General features: G+C 44.7%; 1 protein-coding gene across 1 annotated transcript in view; it reads right to left on the bottom strand.

The window, feature by feature from the left end:
- The window catches only part of LOC123733230 (receptor-type tyrosine-protein phosphatase delta), a gene marked incomplete at its 3' end in the record, with an annotated part of 84468 nt that extends 78847 nt beyond the window's left edge, over positions 1-5621 (bottom strand). Inside the window, exon 1 of the mRNA XM_045712671.1 lies at positions 5099-5621. The remainder of the gene's footprint in view (positions 1-5098) is intronic.
- Positions 5622-8993: the final 3372 nt, after the last annotated feature.

Below are 8993 nucleotides of genomic sequence, written 5' to 3'. Positions count from 1 at the left end.
ACACATAAACACACACACACACACACACACACACACACACACACACACACACACACACACACCAAACACACACACACACACCAAACACACACACACACACACACCAACACACACACACACACACACACACACACCAAACACACACACACACACACACACACAAAACACACACACACACACACACACACACACCAAACACACCAAACACACACACACACCAAACACACACACAAGTCATATATTTGTAGAACACCACGGCCTAATACTGTCAACAGACAGCTAGCTAGGGAGAGAGAGAGAGAGAGAGAGAGAGAGAGAGAGAGAGAGAGAGAGAGAGAGAGAGAGAGAGAGAGGAACTTCTGTGTAATGTTTACTGTAAATGTTGTATTGTTTACTTTCCCATATCTACTTGAAATACCACAGTGTGCCATCACAGCAGCAAGATTTGTGACCTGTTGCTACAAGAAAAGGTCAACCAGTGAAGAACAAACACCATTGTAAATACAACCCATATTTATGTTTATTTATTTTCCCTTTTGTACCTTAACTATTTGCACATCGTTACAACACTGTATATATACATAATATGACATTTGAAATATTCCTTGTGAGTGTAATGTTTACTGTACGTTTTGTATTGTATATTTAACTTCTGTTTATTATGTATTTCACTTGCTTTGGCAATGTTAACACATGACAACGAGAGCGGGAGAGTGAGAGAGAAACAGTGTAATGTTTACTGATTGTTCATTTCCCTTTTGTTTATTGTTTCTTCCATTTGCTTTGTAAACATATGTTCCCCATGCCAATACATTCCTTTGAATTTAATTGAGAGAGAGAGAGAGCGATAGAGAGAGTGACAGAGAGAGAGAGGGGAAAGAGAGGGGGAGGGAGGAAGATAGAGATAGAGGGGAGGGCGGCACGGAGAGAGAGAGAGAGAGAGAGAGAGAGGGGTGAGAGAGAGAGATAGAAGGAGAGGGGGAGGGAGGAAGATAGAGATAGAGGGGAGGGCGGCACGGAGAGAGAGAGAGAGAGAGAGAGGGGTGAGAGAGAGAGATAGAAGGAGAGGGGGAGGGAGGAAGATAGAGATAGAGAGAGAGAGGGGAGGGAGGCACGGAGCGAGAGGGGGAGGGAGGGAGAGAGGGGTGAGAGAGAGAGATAGAAGGAGAGGGGGAGGGAGGAAGATAGAGATAGAGGGGAGGGAGGCACGGAGCGAGAGAGAGAGAGAGAGAGAGAGGGGTGAGAGAGAGAGATAGAAGGAGAGGGGAGGGAGGAAGATAGAGATAGAGGGGAGGGAGGCACGGAGAGAGAGAGAGAGAGAGAGAGAGAGAGGGGTGAGAGAGAGAGATAGAAGGAGAGGGGGAGGGAGGAAGATAGAGAGAGAGAGAGAGAGGGGAGGGAGGCACGGAGCGAGAGGGGGAGGGAGGAGATAGAGATAGAGAGAGAGAGAGGGAGGCACCAGAGAGAGAGGAGGGAGGGAGATAGAGAGAGAGAGAGAGAGGGGAGGGAGGCACGGAGCGAGAGGGGGAGGGAGGGAGATAGGGAGGGACAGACCCTCAAATGATCAACCGCTAACAAGCTGGCTGTACAGACTGGCATCCATTACATCTTGTGGCCTAATCTCTATGAGGGGAGGGACAGCTGGATGGGAAAACACACACACCTTTAGACTGACATCTGACATCTGACCTCGGATATCATTTCACATTGTTAGGGTGATGTTGGAGTGGCAGGTAGCCTATATACAGGGCATTCAGAAAGTATTCAAGCTGTAACTTCCCAGCTGACTGTAGATATACAGGGCATTCTGAAAGTATTCAAGCTGTAACTTCCCAGCTGACTGTAGATATACGGGGCATTCTGAAAGTATTCAAGCTGTAACTTCCCAGCTGACTGTAGATATACGGGGCATTCTGAAAGTATTCAGGCTGTAACTTCCCAGCTGACTGTAGATATACGGGGCATTCAGAAAGTATTCAAGCTGTAACTTCCCAGCTGACTGTAGATATACGGGGCATTCTGAAAGTATTCAGGCTGTAACTTCCCAGCTGACTGTAGATATACGGGGCATTCAGAAAGTATTCAAGCTGTAACTTCCCAGCTGACTGTAGATATACAGGGCATTCAGAAAGTATTCAGGCTGTAACGTCCCAGCTGACTGTAGATATACAGGGCATTCAGAAAGTATTCAAGCTGTAACTTCCCAGCTGACTGTAGATATACGGGGCATTCAGAAAGTATTCAGGCTGTAACTTCCCAGCTGGCTGTAGATATACGGGGCATTCTGAAAGTATTCAAGCTGTAACTTCCCAGCTGACTGTAGATATACAGGGCATTCTGAAAGTACTCAAGCTGTAACTTCCCAGCTGACTGTAGATATACAGGGCATTCTGAAAGTATTCAAGCTGTAACTTCCCAGCTGACTGTAGATATACAGGGCATTCAGAAAGTATTCAAGCTGTAACTTCCCAGCTGGCTGTAGATATACGGGGCATTCTGAAAGTATTCAAGCTGTAACTTCCCAGCTGACTGTAGATATACTGGGCATTCTGAAAGTACTCAAGCTGTAACTTCCCAGCTGACTGTAGATATACAGGGCATTCTGAAAGTATTCAAGCTGTAACTTCCAAGCTGACTGTAGATATACAGGGCATTCAGAAAGTATTCAAGCTGTAACTTCCCAGCTGACTGTAGATATACAGGGCATTCAGAAAGTATTCAAGCTGTAACTTCCCAGCTGACTGTAGATATACAGGGCATTCAGAAAGTATTCAAGCTGTAACTTCCCAGCTGACTGTAGATATACAGGGTATTCTGAAAGTATTCAAGCTGTAACTTCCCAGCTGACTGTAGATATACAGGGCATTCAGAAAGTATTCAAGCTGTAACTTCCCAGCTGACTGTAGATATACAGGGCATTCAGAAAGTATTCACGCTGTAACTTCCCAGCTGACTGTAGATATACAGGGCATTCAGAAAGTATTCAAGCTGTAACTTCCCAGCTGACTGTAGATATACAGGGCATTCAGAAAGTATTCAAGCTGTAACTTCCCAGCTGACTGTAGATATACAGGGCATTCAGAAAGTATTCAAGCTGTAACTTCCCAGCTGACTGTAGATATACAGGGCATTCAGAAAGTATTCAAGCTGTAACTTCCCAGCTGACTGTAGATATACAGAGTATTCTGAAAGTATTCAAGCTGTAACTTCCCAGCTGACTGTAGATATACGGGGTATTCGGAAAGTATTCAGACCCCTTTTCCACATTTTATTACGTTACAGCCTTATTCAGTTTTAAAGTGATTAAATAAAAACAGTTCCTCATCAATCTACACACAAAACCCCATAATAACAAAGCAAAAACAAGTTTTCAGAAATGTTTTTAAATGTATAAAATAAAAATAAAAAACATAAGTGTTCAGATCCTTTACTCAGTACTTTGTTGATGGAAAAAAACAAACAAATGTAATCAATTTTAGAAAAAGGCTGTAACATAACAAAATGTGGAAAAAGTCAAGGGGTCTGAATACTTTCCCGAATGCACTGTGTGCATTTTCACAATGAACTGAAAGGAAAATGATGGCCTAATGGCTGGCAGACACACACACACACACACACACACAGACACACACACAGACACACACACACACACACACAGACAGACAGACAGACAGACAGACAGACAGACAGACAGACAGACAGACAGACAGACAGACAGACACACACACACACACACACACACACACACACACACACACACACACACACACAGACAGACAGACACACACAGAGAGACACATTAGAGAGCGTGCAGAGTAAAGGTTTAATCGGTGTTTGTAGATTGATAGTTGTGGTGGGAACAGCTGGGGCTTTCCTTCAGTACTAAGTCCCAAATGGCACCCTATTCCCTACACACTGCAGGGCCCTACCTTGGACCAGTAGAGCACTATATAGGGAATAGAGTGGCCATTTGGGAGGCAGACTAGTGCTGCTCTTACCGTCAGTGTCTTATAACAGGACTGCTGACTGACTGCTGACTGGCAGCTAACTCCATCACACACACACTCTGAAGGCACTATCAGGTCATCACACACACACTCTGAAGGCACTATCAGGTCATCACACACACACTCTGAAGGCACTATCAGGTCATCACACACACACTCTGAAGGCACTATCAGGTCATCACACACACACTCTGAAGGCACTATCAGGTCATCACACACACACTCTGAAGGCACTATCAGGTCATCACACACACACTCTGAAGGCACTATCAGGTCATCACACACTAATGCGTGTGGTTCGGTGTGTGTGTGTGTGTAGACACGGTACGCACACACACACACACACACAATTTTCATTCTGGGTCACACAGACACACACACACACAATTTTCATTCTGGGTGACACACACACACACACCTGTATTATCCAGCCAACAGCTGTGTCCTATCTGTTATAAGACAGTATAATATGTTGCCGTGGTGACATCAGAGCTCTACCAGTCACTGTTCTAGAACCTCAGAGAGGGAAGTGATCCAGGGCCACATTCCAAACGGCATCCTCTCCCCAGGTATCACTGTTTTGGGCATCACATGCTTTGGGGCTGTAGTGTGAAATAAGGAGAGGAGAAAGGCTGGAGGTAACTTCCAGATGTTTCAACAATCCAAAAAGCTGGTGGCTGAACTCTTAACTGTAGTTTACCCTGACCTGCATGTCGCCTGAGAAATAAGAAATATTGAAATCATTTCAAACTGAAATATATCGGATAATCCTGTCCACTTGCAATAGGCCTATAGTCATGTTTGCGGGCTGGAGACATAGTAGGCTACAGCGTTAACAAGACCGGTGGGAAACGGTGAGAGAGAGGGGCAAAGTGTAGTATTTAAAAAACATATTCCGCTAGAGATTTAAAAAGATTAAATAGAATGTATTGGGCTACTGTAAAACGCACAAACAAATCCGTTATCCTATAAATGAGGGACAACCGGTAATATTAAGGAGTTCCGCATATTCGGCTTTGTCAACACAAACACAAACAACGCGTTGATAAATCATAACTCCCTGTGGCTAAGTCTCGAGATCACATCCTTACCGTATCAACATCCTGACAGCAGCGGTCTGTAAATCCTGGCGTCACTCGTATGAAACACCGTATGAAATACTGTATAGTCCACCGTATGAAATACTGTATAGTCCACCGTATGAAATACTGTATAGTCCACCGCGGGTGCTGCGTTTAAAGAAACAATCCAGTCAGGATTCTGTTTTCTTCTCGTTTTTCCTCTCTCTCGCTTCAATAATTCCTACCCCTGTGTGACTGAGTTAGTCAGGTAGGGGAGCCGGGAGTGCTGGGAGTGGGGAAGCTGGGAGCCGGGAAGCTGGGAGCGGGGAGTGCTGGGAGCGGGAGTTGGAGTTCCGCAGATTTAAAGCATCAGACCCCGTCTGTTGATATTCTCCCCGTATGTAGAGCTTCGCGTGTTAGTTCTCCTCCCTCCTCATCAGTCTCCCGGTGGAAACGATAATTATTGTCCCGGTTTGGCGTGCGGAAGATGGAAGGAGCGTGACGCGCGGCGCGACCTCCGCGGATGAGATCGAGTGTGAAATGGAATGCACTCCTCTCTACGCAGGGAGAATTCCCTTTCTCTTTAGCACCGGGACGCGAACCGGGACTGGGACGTGACGTCACTGTCGGATGGGAACAACTCTCTCTCAATAATTTATAGTAATGTATTACAATCGTTGTTTGTTGTGGTTGTGGTTGGACATTATTACTGTTTGCAGACAATGTGTTGGCACTTCGCTATTCCAAGTGTTTGTGCGCCTCTCTATCTCGCTCCCTCTTTCAACACCATTTAAATTCAATTTAAGGGGCTTTATTGGTGAAATAGATAATAAAGAAAAGTGAAATAAACAATACAAATGAACAGTAAACATTACACTCACAAAATTTCCAAAAGAATAAAGACATTTCAAAAGTCATATTATGTATATATATATAGTGTTGTAACGATGTGCAAATAGTTCAAGTACAAAAAGGGAAAATAAATAAACATAAATATGGGTTGTATTTACAATGGTGTTTGTTCTTCACTGGTTGACCTTTTCTTGTGGCAACAAGTCACAAATCTCGCTGCTGTGCTGTCACACTGTGGTATTTCACCCAGTAGATATGGGAGTTTATCAAAATCGGGTTTGTGGATCTGTATAATCTGAGGGAAATATGTGTCTCTAATATGGTCATACATTTGGCAGGAGGTTAGGAAGTGCAGCTCAGTTTGCACCTCATTTTGTGGGCAGTGTGCACATAGCCTGTCTTCTCTTGAGAGCCAGGTCTGCCTACAGCGGCCTTTCTCAATAGCAAGGCTGTGCTCACTGAGTCTGTACATAGTCAAAGCTTTCCTTCAGTTTGAGTCAGTCACAGTGGTCACGTATTCTGCCGTGTGATGTTTAGGGCCAGCATTCTAGTTTGCTCTGTTTTTTGGTTCATTCTTTTTGTTTTCTCATGATTTGGTTGGGTCTAATTGTGTTGCTGTCCTGGGGCTCTGTGGGGTGTGTTTGTGTTTGTGAACTGAGACCCAGGACCAGCTTGCTTAGGGGACTCTTCTCCAGGTTCATCTCTCTGTAGGTGATGGCTTTGTTATGGAAGGTTTGGGAACGTTTTAGGTCTCTCACTCTCTCTCTCTCTCTCTCTCTCTCTCTCTCTCTCTCTCTCTCTCTCTGTCTCTCTCTCTTTCTGTCTTTCTCTCTGTCTCTCTCTCTCTCTCTCTGTCTTTATCTCTGTCTGTCTCTCTGTCTCTCTCTCTCTCTCTCTCTCTCTCTCTCTCTCTGTCTTTCTCTCTGTCTCTCTCACTCGCTCTCTATCTCTCTTTTTCTCTCTCTCTCTTTTTCTCTGTGTGTGTGTGTGTGTGTGTGTGTGTGTGTGTGTGTGTGTGTGTGTGTGTGTGTGTGTGTGTGTGTGTGTGTGTGTGTGTGTGTGTGTGAGTTGACCCAGAAGACAATCAGCCCAGTCTAGTCCCATCAGCGATATGGAAATGAGACTCACATAGTAAACTACATGCTTTTGTTGCACAAACACCAACAGCACAGGAACAGGGTGTACGGCAGGTCCTGCTGAGCAGCTGAATTAATACAATCAGACGTTAGAGGCTTACAGCTGGGCCGGAACAAAAGCCTGCACGGTCCAGGAGGAGGGTTGGCCACCCCTGAAGAACAACACTATACTACAACATACAGCCTAATACAGGAAGGAAGAATGGATATGAAAGAAAGAGGAAACTCTTGGCTCAGGCACATCAAAGAGTTGACATTTAATTCATCTGGTTGCCTGCCTTCTAGGCATCAGAGAGACTTATCAATGATGCTATTTGGACCAACACCGCTAACAGACATTGCAGAATGACACACACACACACACACACACACACACACACACACACACACACACACAGAGATGCACACTGTCACAGCTGGCCCTCTAGGCATCAGAGAGACTTATCAATGATGCTATTTGGAACAACTACTAAAGCCTTGTTCACACTGCAGGCCTTAATGCTCAAATCAGTTTAGTTTTTTCTAATCTGTTTTGGAATACCCATTGTCCAAACAGCAAGTTACAAGTGACCAGATCAGATTTGTGTCATTTGCTGATGTAACCGATGTGAAATGGCTAGCTAGTTAGCGGTGGTGCGCGCTAATAGCGTTTCAATCGGTGACGTCACTCGCTCTGAGACCTGAAGTAGTTGTTCCCCTTGCTCTGCAAGGGCCGTGGCTTTTGTGGCACGATGGGTAACGATGCTTCGTGGGGTGTCAGTTGTTGATGTGTGCAGAGGGTCCCTGGTTCAAGCCCAGGTTGGGGCGAGGAGAGGGACGGAAGCTGTACTTTTACACTGACATGGCTACGGTAGTTGAGTAACGAGGGTGTGCAGTGGTGGTGCTCAGAAGTTATGTATCAAGCTAAGATGACAACAATGCCTGCCATGGAATGTTTCCCTGTTTGCTTTGAATGTTCAAAATCATAGCGTAACAACACTTTTAAAGCCTCAAATGGATAATCTGATCCAACTTTCAAAAAAAGAGTCAGATTCATCTGGTTGCTAAAGCTAGCCCTTTAGCTTTCTACAGTATTCACTCATTTGTTTGTAAACTATTGGCAAGCTAGTTAGCTGCCACATGTTCTTGTCCAACTGTCAACAGAGTAGCTAGCTAGCAACAAGATATGCCAAATAACAGCCTAAACACCACATGAGGGTAAATACATCAGACACAAGTCACATGGCCAGGAATCAGACTTGTATCTCTTCAAACCAGCTACGAAGGTGGTTTGAAATGTGGCTTGAAATATCTGATTCCATGTGCTTTTTGGCTGTTCAGACTGCAGGAAAAAGATCAGATTCGAATCGGATATGCAAATGAATAGGACTTCAAACTGCCAATGTGAACACGGCTTAATAGCTAGATCAGGCGTCTCCAACCTTTTCTAGCATGACAGCTTCCTGCAGTCAAATGACCAAATCGCCCTCTAGTGGCCTCATGGGTATAACGTTATTAATATTTTTCAGAATTTCTATTTTTAATTCAAAGTAGATTTGTTAAAGACTACCAAGAATCACTCTGTGTGACCCCGATTTAGCTCACTGCAGCAAAAGCAACAAAAAAATACATTGCAAACTGCAATTTTTTTCTAGCTTTCAAATAGACACATTCTTCTCTTCTCCCCACAACTCTTCCCCGGGTCCTTAGTGTACAAGAAAAATAACTGCAGTACTATTTACTGTATCTCAGTCATAGTAAGTACACTTTTCCTCAGCAAAGTCAGGGGGTCGAGTTGAGGAGAGGGATTATTTAAGATACTCTTTGAAGAGGTAGCGTTTCAGGTGCTTTCGGGAAGATGGGCAGGCACTCAGCTGTCCTAGCTTCAGGGGGAAGCTGGCTACACCATTGGAGTGCCATGACAGAGAAGAGCATGGACTGGGCTGAGTGGGAGCTGC

Source organism: Salmo salar, unplaced genomic scaffold, assembly GCF_905237065.1.
Source record: "Salmo salar unplaced genomic scaffold, Ssal_v3.1, whole genome shotgun sequence".
Lineage (NCBI taxonomy): Eukaryota > Metazoa > Chordata > Actinopteri > Salmoniformes > Salmonidae > Salmo > Salmo salar.
The sequence above is the reverse complement of the archived record's forward strand: the minus strand, read 5'-3'. Positions and strand labels throughout refer to the sequence as shown.